The 18,611-nt window shown below is 45.6% G+C and overlaps 1 long non-coding RNA gene across 1 annotated transcript; it reads right to left on the reverse strand.

Moving 5' to 3' along the window:
* Positions 1-4,135: 4,135 nt before the first annotated feature.
* Positions 4,136-18,324, reverse strand: LOC120997045. The gene is made up of 3 exons (XR_005778054.1): positions 18,205-18,324; positions 12,245-12,254; positions 4,136-4,150 (listed from the first exon to the last, which is right to left on the reverse strand). It is a non-coding gene; the product is annotated as an uncharacterized LOC120997045 (long non-coding RNA).
* Positions 18,325-18,611: the final 287 nt, after the last annotated feature.

Raw genomic sequence — 18,611 nt, forward strand, 5'->3', positions numbered from 1 at the left:
AAAGGAGACAATATGGACAATCACAATAAGTTAGTAAGGGCCTTGTAATAACTTTTTCTACATGATAAATGATTTGGGCAGTGGAAAACCTTGTGACTTATCTATGCCAGAAAGCTGGCGTAGAGCTATAATAAATGACCCCCATTGTGTGGCTGTACAGATCTACCAAAACCTCTGATTTCTGCAATATAACTATTTGAATATAGTAATATACACTTATCACGACAAACAAAGGAAAAGTTAACAGATGATTGGCTCCACTTTGTTCATATTACAGGAAATCACTGTGATACTGTGAGGGCTCATACCATGTATCTGTAGACAGCCCAGGGTCTATATTCCCTGTTATTAGGGCACACATAGATGTTCCCTAACAAATACATGCATAATATTTCTACATGAGCTAATGTACTGGCCACTCCATGATAAGTGAAGTAAAGAATAAAAATCAACAAAACAAATCAGCACACATATTTTTTTACAATGACTAAAGTTTAATAGAGATGTCTCTAGAGATAAAATAATATATACCTACAATAAATTCATAACATTGTTTATAATGATTGGCGGAATTGTCTTTTTTCATTTTTGCCAAAGGACCTGCCAAAACATGGCATCTTCAAAGTATAAATAGTCCTGCAAACCCATGCCCCCCCCCCCCCCCCCTCCCCTTCCAAAGATTCATACAATGTGACTGGTTAAATGCAAATAGGGAAAATAAAAAATTCTTCATGTCCACTCTTGAAGGTCAAAATTGTCCTGGTCTTCAAGAAACATAACAGTTAATATACTGCAGCTTCTGAAGAGCGTAGCGGTCATAACTACACTAACAGCACAAGAAAACAAAAATAGAAATATTTATGAAAATTTGATTCATTTTGAATTTTGTTCTCTCTCAGAATAAATGTGTCTTTTATTTTTCTCCTGTTATGTATTGTTTACCGTCTAGAAAATAAAGAGCAGAATGCCAGCACTAGTCCAGCAAATAACTTTCTTTATTAAGTCATGGAAGATGAAAAAAGTAAAATTATAAGCAAGACTTACATGTTTCTGGTGAACACCTCACTCTTAATCATGGCATAAGATATTCAGCCAACATACTCCACTTTTTTATGGCTAGCATGTCAAAGCCTGCCAAACAAGAGCGGGGCATGGCTTATTATTCAAACACATACCAAACATCATACATTTATAGAACAGTCACCTCTGTAATAAAGGACACTGAGAAACTCCAAACAGAAATGAAAGCAACCCTGGCACAAAACCAAAATTTACTTTCTCCGGCGATGCTACAGAAGTGATGAATGCCTATGGAGAAAAACGAATACACCACAAAATGTCCTCCATTACAAATTTATGCTGAGAACTTTTAACTCTGCCCTTCACCTTGCCAGAGATGCCTATTTAATACCCCTACGCACTATCCAATAACCCAAAAAAACACTTTTTATTCCCTTCTCAGTCCAAAAGTGTAGGTAATCGATCCCCTTCCCTACAGGACATCCTCTGGTTCCCTTTCCAGTCACAGAAGAAGTGGTCTCCAGGATCCTCCCGGTTTCTTTCCCTTCCACATACACTACTCACACTATCCCTCACACCTCCTTCCGTCTCTCTCCCAAGCTGTCACTATTCACCTAACTAAAATGTTCATCTTATCTCTATTACCACTCTCCTTGATTCATTACAATCTGGTTTCCACACTCTACAGAAACTGCCCTCACCAAAGTGACAAATGAACTCGTGACAGCCAAATGCAATGGTGACTAATCTCTGTTCAGTCTTCTGGATCTCTCTACAGCATTTGACACTGTAGACCACCATCTCCTACTCAGCACGCTGCAATCTATTGGTCCTAAGCAGGGACGTCTTTACCAAGGGGCAAAAGGGGCAGCTACCCCGGGCCCAGTTGCTCCTGGGGGGCCCAAGGCAGCTGCCTCTTGAGCCCTGCTAGCTACTGCCCCGGGTGTCAAGCTGTCAGCTACACAGGGGTGCTGCCATGCCTGCACTGATCATGATCGTACTGTGTTACTGCAGGCATCATGATCGTACTGTGTTAAAGTTGTGATCAGGACCTTAATGACATCATCACCATGTGACCAGTAACCTAGCAATTACTGGTCACATGGCTATGAGGTCATCACAGGTCCTACCAGGAGTAACTGTGGAACTTTTTGTGTGAAGATTACATCAGAAAAAGGTGACAGGGGCTGTTATGTTAATATACTGTAAACTACTGTATAGTGGTGGACTGTATACTGTGGGGGGGGGCCTGTATAATGTGGGGGGGGACCTGTATACTGTGGGGGGGGATCTGTATACTGTGTGGGGGCCTGTATACTGTGTGGGGCTGTATACTGTGTGGGGGCTGTATACTGTGTGGGGGCTGTATACTGTGTGGTGGGCTGTATACTGTGTGGTGGGCTGTATACTGTGTGGTGAGCTGTATACTGTGTGGGGGCCTGTATACTGTGTGGGGGGGCCTGTATACTGTGTGGGGGGGGCTGTATACTGTGTGGTGTGCTGTATACTGTGTGGTGGGCTGTATACTGTGTGGTGGCCTGTATACTGTGGGGGGGCCTGTATACTGTGGGGGGCCCTGTATACTGTGGGGGGGCTGTATACTGTGGGGGGGGGCTGTATACTGTGGGGGGGGGGCTGTATACTGTGTGGGACTGTATACTGTGTGGGGGCCTGTATACTGTGGGGGGGGGCTGTATACTGTGTGGTGGGCTGTATACTGTGTGGTGGGCTGTATACTGTGTGGGGGCTGTATACTGTGTGGGGGATGTATACTGTGTGGGGGGCTGTATACTGTGGGGGGCCTGTATACTGTGGGGGGGCCTGTATACTGTGGGGGGGGCCTGTATAGTGTGGGGGGGCCTGTATAGTGTGGGGGGCCTGTATAGTGTGGGGGGCTGTATATTGTGGGGGCTGTATACTGTGTGGGGGCCTGTATACTGTGTGGGGGCCTGTATAGTGTGGGGGGGCCTGTATAGTGTGTGTGTGGGGGGCTGTATAGTGGGGGGGCCTGTATAGTAGGGGGAGCTATACTGTGGGGACTGTATACTGTGGGTGCGGTATAGTGTGGAGTGCTATACTGCTGTACTGTATAGTGTGGGGGGCTGTATCGTGTATAGTTTGGGGTGCTGTATACAGTGAGGTGTTGTATACTGTGAGGTGCTGTATACTGTGGGCTGCTATACTGCTCTACTATATACTGTGGGGTACTGTATCGTGTGGGGTGCTATACTGCTCTACTATATACTGTGGGGTACTGTATAGTGTGGGGTGCTAAACTGCATACTGTGTGGTGCTGTATACTATAGGGTGCTATACTGCATACTGTGGGGTGCTGGGGTGCACTGTAACACTAGGGTGAGCCGAGCCCCGGTCTCCTTCCTGCAGAGCGGTGCCCACTTCCAGCCTGAGCCCAGCTGCCCAGAGCACTGATCCTGAGCCGCTGGAGTCTTCAGAACTGGAAGTATTTACAGTCATTCACTGTACTCTACCAGATGTGTGGATTTTTGGTGTGTGTGTTGTGGTGGAGGCCGTGATTGCCTAAGGTGTGGGAAGGCGGGATCCAGGGGGCCCACGTAAATTTTTGCCCAGGGTCCAATCAATATTAAAGACGGCCCTGGTCCTAAGGACACTGCTCTCTTTTGTTTTTCTTCCTATCTCTCTGCCTGCTCCTTCAGTGTATCATTCGCTGGTTCTCCTTCCTCTCCCGTCTCTCTTGGTGTTGGGATTGCTCAGAGTTCAGTTCCAGGTCGTCTCCTCTTTTCTCTTTACACAGCCCCTAATGTACAGACCATCAGTAGATTTTTTACCCAGTACCATCTCTATGCTGATGATACCCGACTATATATCTCATCCTGTGACATCACCCCTGATGTATAACAGAACAACACTGACTGTCTGTTTGCTGTCTCCAACATCATGTCTTCTGTACCTGAAACAAAATCGTTCACAAATGGAACTACTTGTGTGTTCTCCATCTACTAACCTACCTAATCCTGATATGTTCATCTAACTGTGTGGAGCTACCATAACACCTAGTCAGCCCACCTATCTCGACATTTGACACTGATCTATCCTTCACCCCCTATATTTAATCTCTTGCCCGCTCATGCCACCTACACCTCAAAAACATCTCTAGAATTCACCCTTTTCTTTCTGTGGAAACAACAAAAACTCTCATTGTTGTCCTGATCCATTCTCTTCTTGATTACTGTAATGCATTTATTAATTGGTCTACCCCTCATTAAACTCTCCCCTCTCTAATCTATCCTGAATGCAGCAGCAGGCTAATTTATCTGTAATCCCTGACGAAGAAGCCCGTAGGCTTCGAAACGCGTAGGATTGTTTTTGGTCTCTGGAACTTACCGTAGGACCATTGTGACGTCACACTCCACGCTCCGGAATCCCATACCAACTGGCTCCTTTGCGCGCACGCCAGCTACCGGCCGGGGCGGCGCTCGCGCTTTGAGGTTGAGCAAGAAGTACTGAGATTTATCCTGCAACATCTATGGACTGATCATTCGCCATACAACACACCAGCATCGAGCTATCACCTCACCAGAACAGGTACTTTCTAATAGCTTTGCTGTATACCCCCCTTTATTCCAGCGCTGGTAACGCCACTTATTTTACACATTTAGTTAATTTATCTGTTTAACCGCTACTCTGATGCTTCCTTCCTATGCCAGTGATTGCACTGCTTGCCCATACAGTATAGGATTCAATTTAAAGTGGTAATTCGCACCCACAAAGCTCTCCACAGTGCTGAACCTCTCCCAAATCTCCTCCCTTATTTCTGTCTACCACCCTACCCACACTCTGCATATGATTTGCGACCAACATCTACCATAATCTCACTCCCGGCTCCAAGACTTTTCCTAAGCTACAACGGTTCTCTGGAACACACAAACTCGAACAATTAGGTTAGATGCCTTCTAAAAACACATATTTTTAGGGCAGCTATCACATCCCCTAATCTAACTTCTCCATTCACCTTATATCCCCCTCAACAACATTCTTCTGAACAGGATGTGGCAGTGGGGCTGCCAAAATGGAATATTGGGGTCAGTAAAATAGTGTATCTCACCCAGAAAAGGCGATAGTCTTGGAAATTAGGGTTTTCTGTCTCTGTGCGTCAGCTAGGCTGTTAATGAAGGGCAATTAGCAGCCAGCTGAGCTCTGTCAATAGTGCTGCAGGCTATGCCAAGGCCTGTGGGAACCCCAACTCTAAGATCACATGAGTGGTATGATTGTAATTAGTGTTTTGGGGAACTCGGTGACAGACCCAGGTCCTGCTAGCCAAATGGCCGAGGACGTTGTTTGTTAGGCCAGGTTCACATCTGTGTTGTGACCTCCGGCTCTTAAATCCAATCACTGCTTATGGAATACATGTGAGTTTTCAGCCAGACAAAAAAATGCTACACGCAATATTTTTTGTACAGCTGAAAGTCGACATATATGCCGGAAAGCAGATGGATTACCGCTGGATCCCATTACGCCAGATACAGTGAACCCTGGCAGTCTGTTCCTCCACCAGAACAGACTGCCGGAGTTCACAGCGCATGTACTGTATGAACCCAGTTTTATCCTGTGTTTGAAAGTACACTGACTGCTGTGGAAGAGATAATAAAGCTGCTTGCGGCACCAAAATCTGTGGTGTTGGAGTGGTTTCTTGAGGTGTACCAACCATCTTAAGTAAAAAGACGGCAATCCCAGAGAGCTAAGTGACCCTGAGTTATTACACTGATACATCATCAAACATTATCCACCACACTCCTACACACAGAAGCACTATAGATATTTGCTGGTGACTGGCTCATACAGGTTTATATCTACTACCCTATTGTGTTCAGATGGCTGGACCATTGTACAAAACAAGTCCTTGTTACCTTTTGTGTCACCCCTATCTCCTCATAGATTGTAAGCTCTTATAAGCAGGGCCCTCATTCCTCTTGTTTCAATTGTTAACTTGTCTGTTGCTATGTAATGTATGATTTTGTTGTATACGACTTCTGTGATTCTAAAGAGCTGCAGAATATGTTATATAAATAAAGATTATTATTATACAGTATCAATACAAAATGTGTCATTTCCATAGCAGTCATGAAGAATATTTAGCTGTCTCCACCGTAACGCTTAGTCTGGAAGAACCAGTTTGTTGATTGTTTGGCAGTGACTCTGCTCTCTCTCACCTATTTCTGAATGTACAGGATCCAGAGAGGAGATCACATAAAGGAAGACGAGAAGCGTGTCATGCAGCTGGACTAGATGGGGCACATTATAATAATCTGAATTGGTATGTCACTAAACCAACTTCCCACTCACATTATGAAAACTGGACAGTCAACCTTGCCAATCTTAGTACAGTATGTTCCTGAGATATGTCAGTCAATAGGTACCGTTGCCACCGGCTTACAAAATTAGTTTAACATTCTCCTGAAATTAGTTGAACTAGTTTGGATAATCAGCACATTTCTGCTTTGTTTTCACCAGTAATCAGAACATACTAATCTGAGCCAGTCAATTTTTTACTTTCCCATTTCCTACCCTTTGTATTAACTTACATTATGACTCATTGTTAACATCTGCTCCTGATCTGAACATTTAAACTGCTATTAAAATTGCAACTGTTACCACTTTCCAGTAAAACTTTGAGATTTTTGACAGCCAATCACATAGATTAATGTCAGCCAATCCTATCAGCTTCAGTAGGATAAGTCCATACTGCAACATGAATGGCAGCAGCCTAGCTATCTCCCATCAGCAGACATGGTAAAAACAGTATTGGGTATGTTGGATTTAAACTTGCTGTTTGCTCTTCCACCAGCATATGGATGATGATAATAATAATCTATGAATTATAATGCATAGCTATACAACCATTAGACTACGGCCCATCCCATCAATGCATGCTGCAGACCTAGTCATCAAGCAGTTAATTTATAGCAAGCTGTGTAGCATGGAGTTCATGGTCCTATAGTCACAATGTCACCGGTGTAGGTATAGAAAGTAAAGTGGTAGCAGTCACACCCAAACTGCCTCCCCATATAAGAAGACACCAGGAATGGAGTTCTTGACCCTCAAAAATATGCCCTATTAGGACATAAGGACATCATATTGATGTAGACACTCAATATAAACAAAAAATGAAAGCCACTCTGTACAGGCACCTTCCATTCTATAGGACTTCAAAAGTCTGAATAACCGCCATGTAATACCAAAATCAGCTGTTTAAAAATGGCATGTTAAGTTGGGGCCTTGCCACAGATTTTTCATTGGGGCCCATGAGCTTCAGGTTACATCTCATGACTGATAGTAAGCACTGGCCTTGGGTGACCAAAGTTACAAAAACAGACCATCAGCTGGAGCTCCACTGTTTCCATAACACCCATAGCAGTGAATGGAAGCTGCAGAAACAGCTTAGAAGAATAAGTTATGCGGTTTCCATATGGAAACAGTGCAGCTCTCGATGCTCTGCTTTTTGCCTAATTCCCATTCACTGCTATGGGAACGATGGAAACTGCTTGCCACTCGGCTGTTTCTGTAATGCCAGCCATCCTGAGCCAAAACTCACCGTGGGTTAAAGTTTGAGATGGGAAAACTCCTTTAATGAAAAGTCACTTACGCCAAACATACACTTGCCGTTCAGGTTGTGAGAATGTGGAGATGGGTCCAACTTTTTGCAATTGTAACTGACTTGTGCAGGTCATGGCTTGTTAGCATTTGGCTCCTCATATGAACCTGCTTGCCTTCTTTCTGTAAAAAGAATGATGACATTATGCGTGACAAATTTGTGCTCTATTTTAAGCGTTGGTCCACAAATCCTAATGTGAATGCACTTAGACATTGTCGTCAACTGTGCCAAAATTTGATGTAATGGTAAATGTTACACTCTTTTCCGAAATCAAGACTCTCTCCCTCTCTCTCTCTCTCTCTATATATATATATATATACACTGCTCAAAAAAATAAAGGGAACACTTAAACAACACAATGTAACTCCAAGTCAATCACACTTCTGTGAAATCAAACTGTCCACTTAGGAAGCAACACTGAGTGACAATCAATTTCACATGCTGTTGTGCAAATGGGATAGACAACAGGTGGAAATTATAGGCAATTAGCAAGACACCCCCAATAAAGGAGTGGTTCTGCAGGTGGTGACCACAGACCACTTCTCAGTTCCTATGCTTCCTGGCTGATGTTTTGGTCACTTTTGAATGCTGGCAGTGCTTTCACTCTAGTGGTAGCATGAGACGGAGTCTACAACCCACACAAGTGGCTCAGGTAGTGCAGCTTATCCAGGATGGCACATCAATGCGAGCTGTGGCAAGAAGGTTTGCTGTGTCTGTCAGCGTAGTGTCCAGAGCATGGAGGCGCCACCAGGAGACAGGCCAGTACATCAGGAGACGTGGAGGAGGCCGTAGGAGGGCAACAACCCAGCAGCAGGACCGCTACCTCCGCCTTTGTGCAAGGAGGAACAGGAGGAGCAGTGCCAGAGCCCTGCAAAATGACCTCCAGCAGGCCACAAATGTGCATGTGTCTGCTCAAACGGTCAGAAACAGACTCCATGAGGGTGATATGAGGGACCGACGTCCACAGGTGGGGGTTGTGCTTACAGCCCAACACCGTGCAGGACGTTTGGCATTTGCCAGAGAACACCAAGATTGGCAAATTCGCCACTTGCGCCCTGTGCTCTTCACAGATGAAAGCAGGTTCACACTGAGCACATGTGACAGATGTGACAGAGTCTGGAGATCCCGTGGAGAACGTTCTGCTGCCTGCAACATCCTCCAGCATGACCGGTTTGGCATAGGGTCAGTAATGGTGTGGGGTGGCATTTCTTTGGAGGGCCTCCATGTGCTCGCCAGAGGTAGCCTGACTGCCATTAGGTACCGAGATGAGATCCTCAGACCCCTTGTGAGACCATATGCTGGTGCGGTTGGCCCTGGGTTCCTCCTAATGCAAGACAATGCTAGACCTCATGTGGCTGGAGTGTGTCAGCAGTTCCTGCAAGACAAAGGCATTGATGCTATGGACTGGCCCGCCCGTTCCCCAGACCTGAATCCAATTGAGCACATCTGGGACATCATGTCTCGCTCTATCCACCAACGTCACGTTGCACCACAGACTGTCCAGGAGTTGGCAGATGCTTGAGTCCAGGTCTGGGAGGAGATCCCTCAGGAGACCGTCCGCCACCTCATCAGGAGCATGCACAGGCGTTGTAGGGAGGTCATACAGGCACGTGGAGGCCACACACACTACTGAGCCTCATTTTGACTTGTTTTAAGGACATTACATCAAAGTTGGATCAGCCTGTAGTGTGTTTTTCCACTTTAATTTTGAGTGTGACTCCAAATCCATGGGTTATAAAATTTGATTTCCATTTTTTTTATTTTTGTGTGATTTTGTTGTCAGCACATTTAACTATGTAAAGAACAAAGTATTTCAGAAAAATATTTAATTAATTCAGATCTAGGATGTGTTATTTTTGTGTTCCCTTAATTTTTTTGAGCAGTGTATATATATATATATATATATATATATATATATACACAGTATATTTGTATATTGGCACACAGGTACATCAGGTGTCCCATGTCCGGGAAGGTTTTAGACCGGGTCTCAGCTCTCTAGCACGTACCTTCCTGAGATATTCCCATGAAATGCAAATATGGCATATCACATAACCTACATTAGCCAATAGAAGCCTGCAGGTCTTTCTCTTCATATCCCAACTGCCATACACATGGTCACATGTCCCTTATCAGCCAATAGAAGCCCCCAGGCCCTTAGTCTCCACAGTTTTACACCAGGTTTTCATAACAACCCAGCCATTTTCTACACTGCTGCAGGTCAGCTTTAAAGGGGCAGGGTGCTGTGGATGACATTGTTAAGGGTGCGGAGTGCTGTGGAGGTCACAGTTCAGGGGACAGGCAGGGTATCCATTCAGGCCACACTCAAAAGACAGACCTAAAACCCCGCCCACAGGTCCCGCCAAGCCACGCCTCGATCTGATTAGACCACGCCCCTCCCACTCCGCAGCCGACAGGGATTGAAAAAATGAAGGCAAAAATCAACTTCTGTCAGCTGCAGAGGTGGGAGGGAGGGTGACTTTCTCCCTGCAGCTCACGCTCAGACAGCATAGTGCTGCTGTCTGAGAGTGAGCTGTTCAAAAGGACATCCCTGCATGAGATATTCCCCAAAAAAGCATTAGCCAATAGAAGCCTGGTCACATGACCCTTATCAGCCAATAGAAGCTCGAAGGCCCTTAGTATCCACATACACACAGTTTTACACCAGGTTTCCATAACAACCAATCAGGGGCAGATTAAGTGCATGATAGGCCTGGGCTGTCTAACCAACTTGGGCCCCTCCCTCCATTTTAGTTTATTTTTATTTTTTGTATAAAGAGGCTGTATGAAGTGCTTTGTGAGCGCCACAGTCTCTTCCTAGGCCATATGACATCTCCAGACTAAAAAAAATATCCCAAATTACCCCAAATTGGCTCCTAAATTGAAAAATTTGGTCGCCAAATTTAAAATACATATAATTATAATTAAATAGACTTGAAGGAGAATACAGCACCACATACCTCTTACATCCAAGGACATCTCCTGTCATGCATACCTTTTCTTTCCTCTTGTCCTCTGTTAGACCGCCATGACGAATTCTTTCAACCGCATCTCGTCTCTACAGAGTTTGTAACACAGACACGTTAGATTTCTAAATTTTTCCATCAACCTCCCCATCCTAGTGTCCCAACAATGTCATCCTGCTGCGACTCCCAATACTGTGCCCCTGGTGCTCCCCTATGTCCCAGGTACTATACTGCTGAAAAAATAGTGACCCCAGTAGACATAATTGGGGTCATTTATCAAACTGGTGTATAGTAGAACTGGATTTCCAAAAGAGTTGTCAAAAATGAAAGGTCGAATCTGATTGGTTGCTATGGGCAACTAAGCCAGTTCTACTTTACACCAGTTTGATAAATTACCCCAAATGTCCCTATAGTGTCTACAGCAGCTATAATGTCCCCTAGAGTGCCCCCAGTAATAATAACACCCTATATTGGGCTCCAGGTAATAATCCATTTATAGTGTCCCCAGAAATAATAGAATTGCCCCTACAGTGCCTCCCCAATAGCAAGGCCCCCACGCTGCCCCATATAATAATTTCCCCCACACTCCCCCCATAAAGTAGTTTGCCCCCACACAGTAATTTCCCCAACATAGTTATTTGCCCCACACAGTAATTTCCACCACACTGCCCCATATAGTAGTTTGCCCCATACAGTAATTTCCCCCACACAGTAGTTTCCCCCACACTGCCCTATACAGTAGTTTCCCCCACACTACCCACATACAGTAATTTCCCCTACACTGCCCCCACACAGTAGTTTTCCCCCATACAGTCATTTCCCCCACACAGTAGTTTCCCCCACACTGCCCCCACACAGTAGTATCCCCCACACTGCCCCCACACAGTAGTTTACCCCACACTGCCCCCACACAGTAGTTTCCCCCACACAGTGGTTTCCCCCACACTGCCCCCACACAGTAGTTTCCCCCACACTGCCCCCACACAGTAGTTTCCCCCACACAGTAGTTTCCCCCACACTGCCCCCACACAGTAGTTTACCCCACACTGCCCCCACACAGTAGTTTACCCCACACTGCCCCCACACAGTAGTTTACCCAACACTGCTCCCCCACAGTAGTTTCCCCCACAATGCCCCCACACAGTAATTTCCCCCACACAGTAGTTTCCCCCACACTGCCCCCACACAGTAAATTCCCCCACACTGCCCCCACACAGTAGTTTTCGCCACACTGCCCCACACAATAGTTTCCCCCACACTGCCCCCATACAGTAATTTCCCCCACACAGTAGTTTCCCCCACACTGCCCCCACACAGTAGTTTACTCCACACTGCTCCCCCACAGTAGTTTCCCCCACACTGCCCCCACACAGTAGTTTCCCCCACACAGTAGTTTCCCCCACACTGCCGCCACACAGTAGTTTCGCCCACACTGCCCCACACAGTAGTTTCCCCCACACTGTCCCCACACAGTAGTTTCGCCCCCACACTCCCCCCACACAGTAGTTTACCCCACACTGCCCCACCCAGTAATTTCCCCCACACTGCCCCCACACAGTAGTTTCCCCCACATTGCCCCATATAGTAATCCCTCCCATAATAATTTCCCCCCACACAGTAATCCCACCATATTTTTCCTCCACATAGTAATTTGCTCCCATACTGCAATTTCCCCTGATGTACTGTCTATTCACATGTCCTCCTATGTGTCCCCCCCATGTCCCCCAAAGTTGGCACTAAAAGGAAACCTGTCATCGGGATTTTGTGTATAGTGCTGAGGACATGGGTTGCTAGATGGCCGCTGGCACATCCGCAATACCCAGTCCCCATAGCTCTGTGTGCTTTTATTGTGTAAAAAAACTATTTGATACATATGCAAATTAACCTGAGATGAGTCCTGTCCCTGACTTATCTCAGGGACAGGACTCATCTAAGGTTAATTTGCATATGTATCAAATAGTTTTTTTAAAACAATAAAAGCACACAGAGCTATGGGGACTGGGTATTGCGGATGTGCTAGCGTCTGTGCTGCGTCCCAGCAGAGGTGCGCGCGATGATATCATCACGCATGCCTGCGCCGGGATTTGACTACCGTATAGGCCTCAGGCCTACTAGGCCTGAAATCTATGGTGGTGATCGGCGGCGGGGCAGGGAATTATGCGCTCCCGTATGTGGGCGTTCGGGTCGGCGTTGGGCCCCCCAGCGGTGCTGGGCCCGGGGCTGCCGACCCGAACGTCCCTATTGTAATCCGCCACTGCCACCCAGCCATTTTTCTTTACTGCAGTAGGTCAGCTTTAAAGGGGCAGGGCGCTGTGGATGACACTGTTAAGGGAGCGGAGTGCTGTGGAGGTCACAGTTCAGGGGCAAGTAGGGTGGCCATTCAGGCCACACTCAAAAGATGGACTTAAAAACCTTGCCCCCAGGTCCCGCTAAGTCACGCCCCCTCCCACTCCGCAGCCGACGGGGATTGAAAAAATGAAGGCAAAAATCTACCTCTGTCAGCAACAGGGGTAGGAGGGAGGGTGCTGCTGTCTGAGAGTGAGCTGTTCAAAAGAACATCCCTGTGTTTGTCCAGGCCCTGCACCGGACGGAGGACAGGGTGTCTGAAAGCTGGACTGTCCAGCCTAAAACCGGACCTTTGGCCACCCTAGGGGCAGGCTGCTGTGGAGATAACAGTTAAGGGGACGGTCCGCTATGGAGGTCAGTGTTAAGGGGCAGATTGCTGTAGAGGCCACTGTTAGGGGATAGGGTGTTGTGGAAATCACTCTTAAGGAGATGGGGTACTGTGGAGGTCACTAATAAAGGGGCAGCCGCTGTGGAGGTCACTGTTAAAGGGACGGGCTGCTGTGGAGGTCAATGTTAAAGAAAAGGGCGCTGTGGATGTTACTGTTAAGGGGGCAATAAAGGCTGAATTGGTCGGCACACCTAGTTGTCGTGGGTGGTGCTCAGTGGTAAGTATAATGTAGAATCAAGACCAGGAAACCACGGCACTCAAATGTAGTAGTGAATATTATTTATTATATGCAAAATTATTAACAAAGAGGCATTGCCCATTATTATAAGGTAATTACAGACCTTTTGACAATCATTGACAGACTAACTCAAGTATACAAGCCTAGCTGTAATAAACTGGTAATTAAAGAAAAATATGACAGTTACACTTTAAGGGAGTGATTAAACTAGAGAATTATGGCAAAATATACTATAAGCCATTTTTATTAATTTCTGACCGCATAAAATATCAACAGCCCTATTGCTACACTATACCTGCTACCTGATTGAAATCTTGTCTAACATGGTAGGCAACCACTTCAGCCAGCTAGGGCTCCACCTAGACCAGGGCTGGCCAACCTGTGGCTCTCCAGCTGTTGTAAAACTACAACTCCCACCATGCTTTGCTGTAGGCTGATACCTGTAGGCAGTCTGGGCATGGTGGGAGTTGTAGTTTTGCAACAGCTGGAGAGCCTCAGGTTGGCCATCCCTGACCTAGACAGTAGAGAGTGCCACAGAGCCATCTTCCATGACTGCCTAAAGCAGACTAATGTGAACTTACTGTACTGGCTGATATTCCACCAAAGACGGGTATCCCTGCTGTACTAGTCTATGATCTACTAGGTAAAGTCCATATGGTAAAGTGTCCTGTTTCAAGACTAGTGCGAGCGAATCAAAGCATCTGAAGTGGAATTCGAACCAAAGTTTAAGAAAAATTTGATCTGCAACAAATCCGAATTTCGAATTTCCCTCTTCTGTCATGATTAAGGATCAATATTATAGGATCCGAAACGCGTAGACATGGATTGTCTTTGGTTTTTACTGCACTGAATTATTAAAGTTACCACGTTATTTGGAACCTGGACTCTCTCTCTTTTTAATTTGGATACGCACCTTCACGTCCAGGTTCCCGGCGTTGTCCGTGCCTCCTATTGGCTTCAGGTGAGCGCACCACCCTCGCTTTCTTTGCTAAGAAGGAGGGGTGGTGGCAGCAACAGGCCAGAGCTGCCACTGTCATCCAGCGGTCGTGTTTTAACGATCAATTCCACTTTCCTGGAATGGTTAACTCGGTCTTTAACATCATCTCAAATGACATCCCCCGACAGCCAGGAGTCGGTGTGTTCCTCTGACACCAAACTTAGTTGTCATGGCTCAGGTACAAGCTCTGTGCCCCGACCTTTCCTGAAACTGCCTCTTTCCTTTGCTGCTCCTTCTATCAGGCAAGTGATGTATGCCCTAGCGCTGCTCTGCTTTACAACAAGGAAGCTATTATTGAGGACCAAGGCCGGCATCAGCAACCAGCATACCTGGGCAAGTGCTGGGGGCCCACAGCTCCTGCGGGGGCCCACAGCACAACTGCCAGAGGCCAGCAGCAATGAGCGCTTCCATCAATACAGATGGAAGCGCTCATTGCTGGAGCACTGGCAGCTGGGTCCTGTCACTCAATGCTCAGCTCCCCGCGCTCCCTCTCTTCTTCAGGCCGGCGGCGCACTGAATGGCGAAGCAGGAAGACTTCTCCCCACTCCAACATTCAGCCTGCAGGCATGGATCGCTTTGCCGGCCTCACGTGGTGAGTGGCTTATTACGCTTTGGCCAAAATGTACACCAATGCCTCATTCAACATCCAGCATGGAGGCAGGGCGGAGTGCTGGTTGCAGAGTGCTATTACATTTGTGTTCTTTTCTTTGTATATGTATATATAATAAGCACCATTTATTTGTACACTCACCCAGACGATACCACACATGAGGCGCTGTTTTTTGTTTTTTCTGTTTTTCTATATATATAAAACTGTATATAAGGAGAGCAGTCAGAGCCCCTAGTGTTCTGCAGTTAGAGACCAGTGCTTGGAGGGGGAGACTCATGCCAGCCTGCAAGAGTGACCAGAAGAAGATGCTGAGATGGGGATGCTGAGTCACAGACCATGGGTCACCAGCCCTATAACTACTGAGCTATAGACAATGGGCCTTTGACCAGTGTACCAAACTTCTGAGAGAGAGAGAGAGCTTAGGCCTTTCCTCAGCATCAAAACATTATTTTGCCAGGGAGGAGACTGGAGAAGCCAGCCCAATGCCTTACCTGTATTGTTTTGTACCTGAATTCCTCCAGTAAAGAAGCACCCTGGTTAACTGCAGACCCTGACTCTATGGACTCATTTCCCATTGGGGTGCGCTACGCCTTACCATCCCTTCTGGAGAGCAGCAATGCTTGGTGACACTTCGAGAGTTTCTAGGGAACCAAGCTTAACGTTGGAGCCACCCCAAACCCGGCGACTGCATATGTACTATAGATGAGAGGATGTTCCACAATTTTTAGAAGCAATTTTTCACAGATTGGTGAACCTCTGTCAATTTTTGTTTCTGAGAGACTCTGCCTTTTCTAACATGCTCTTTTTATACCTAGTCTTGTGACTTGCTAATTGCTCCTCCACCTGTTTTTTGTTAGTACCACTTACTTTTCGAGCCTTTTGTTTCCCCTGTCCTAACTTTTTTGAGATGTGTTGCTGCCTTCAATTTCTAAATTAGTTATTTCATTAAATGGTAAAATGTCTCACTTTCATAGACGTTGCTACAGGTGGGCAAGGGGGGGCTATTTCCCCCCCTAGGTTATTTCTTGCCCACCTGCGTTCCCCCCGCTGATGCTGGCTGATGCCCGGGTGATGGTCTGTACTAGTAACAGTAGTTAGGGTGGCCACGGCGACTCTCGCCGACACTACTGTAAGGTAAAGGGCACTTTATAAAACAGGGGGTGCGGGGACCGCGCCATACGTCAGCAATTTAAATCAGTTATTCAAGTCAGATCCTATAAAGACGGAGAACTGAAATCGTATCCAGCTTTCAGAAGCCACAGTCACAAGTACGTGTTACTCATACAGGGAAACTGTTATCCACCTCCTGCTGGTCCTCAGATTCCGTCATAAGCCACCAAACCGCTAATTCCAGACACCGGATCGGAATACCTTCACAAAGGAACAGAAAAGAAGGTGCAATACCCTCGATATTTTTAAGATATAGGGTTTATTATACTCACAAATTAAGTTATTTGCATGTATTTCTATAACAGTGTCATCCACAGATGCCCATACCAGTGTCATCCACAGATGCCCATACCAGTGTCATCCACAGATGTCCATAACAGTGTTATCCACAAATGCCCATAACAGTGTCATCCACAGATGCCCATAACAGTGTCATCCACAGATCCCCCATAACAGTGTCATCCACAGATGCCCATAACTGTTATCCACAGATGCTCCCATAACAGTGTGTCATCCACAGATCCCCTATAACGTGCGCCTGCACATTGAGGAGAGACAGAAAGGAGGGGAAAGAATCCACAAGCAGAGGATGGCACAGCAGATGACTGAATAGCTTCTTTTGTAAGTAAATTTTTTATTATAAATGTAGTTTAATGTCTGTTTTTGTCTTTTATTATATTCTGGCTTTTTCTTAAAGGGACAGTAAAAAAATGTTTTTAGTTATGTATGATGCTTTTTGATAATAAATAAATGTAAATGTAGTAGTGCTATAATGTGGACCCCAGGCCTCTGTGATCTGCTGCAGGCTGGGCTGGCGCTGTGGCAGCGAACGGTTATTAGTGCCCCCCATTTGGGACTGTGGTATCTTATGTGCCCCCCTATATATTGTTCCTAGAGTCGCCACTGCTCACTTTCAATATCTGATATGTGTGCTATGATCTATTGGGAATAAAATATGGGTCTATGAGATTTGAAAATCAGTGCATTCTGTTCTTTATTTACATTTATTTACATTTTACACAGTGTCTCAACCTTTATTGGGAATTAGGGTTGTATTAAATAAGTTTAAAAACTGTGTCAAAGGGTGTGTAATCTAGATCAGTGTTTCCCAACCAGTGTGCCTCCAGCTGTTGCAAAACTACACCTCCCAGCATTCCCGCACAGCCAAAGGCTGTCCGGGCATGCTGGGAGTTGTAGTTTTGCAACAGCTGGAGGCACACTGGTTGGGAAACACTGATCTAGATCCCTCAAACCTGTAGGCAGATCATACTTTGAGTGGACAAAGTATAAAGCAAAAAAGAACTTGCGTCTTATCATGAGCACATACCCTGTCATTTTAATAGTAGACCATTTCGTAAAAGTTAAATTATCTGCAAATCATGCGCACGCAAATCTTTTTCTCTGACTAATTTGAAGTAAACAATTAGTTCTATTCGTAAGTCTGGCTCATGTTTTTCCTCCAGGCAAGAAGTAAGAGACAATGCATAACAGTGTGCTGGCAGTCACATAGTTAGTTTTTTCCCTTCCGATGTTCTTGTGAAATCAGTCACAACTCCTACAGCACAACTTACTGTACACATTCACATGTTGGAGCGGTTGTAGGGACTTTCAGAAAACTAAAGGGCAAACATTTTCATTTTCACAGTTTTTAACTCCTTGTTGGATCTTTAGTTGTGTTTTTGTTATTTTGTTGCTCTGTGTTTTCAGCTCCATTGGAGTTGTCAGCTCCATTATCACATGCGTTACTGAGCAACACGTACTGTAATGTTCGTGGGAAATGGTGATTATCTTTAAAAGGCATCTGTCATCTGTACCTATGAAACTGGCTGACCTGTTACATGTGCAATGCGGGCACATATGAACATTGGACCAACACAGATGCCTTCAGCTGCCAAGTGCACATGAAACAGGTCAGCCAGTTTCATAGGTAGAAATCTGCTGACTGATGCCCTTTAAAGCTGTTATGAAATCAATGTTCAAAAATATACAGTACAGACCAAAAGTTTGGACACACCTTCTCATTCAAAGAGTTTTCTTTATTTTCATGACTATGAAAATTGTAGATTCACACTGAAGGCATCAAAACTATGAATTAACACATCTGAAATTATATACACTGCTCAAAAAAATAAAGGGAACACTTAAACAACACAATGTAACTACAAGTCAATCAAACTTCTGTGAAATCAAACTGTCCACTTAGGAAGCAACACTGAGTGACAATCAATTTCACATGCTATTGTGG

Source organism: Bufo bufo, chromosome 4 (assembly GCF_905171765.1).
Source record: "Bufo bufo chromosome 4, aBufBuf1.1, whole genome shotgun sequence".
NCBI classification, from domain to species: domain Eukaryota; kingdom Metazoa; phylum Chordata; class Amphibia; order Anura; family Bufonidae; genus Bufo; species Bufo bufo.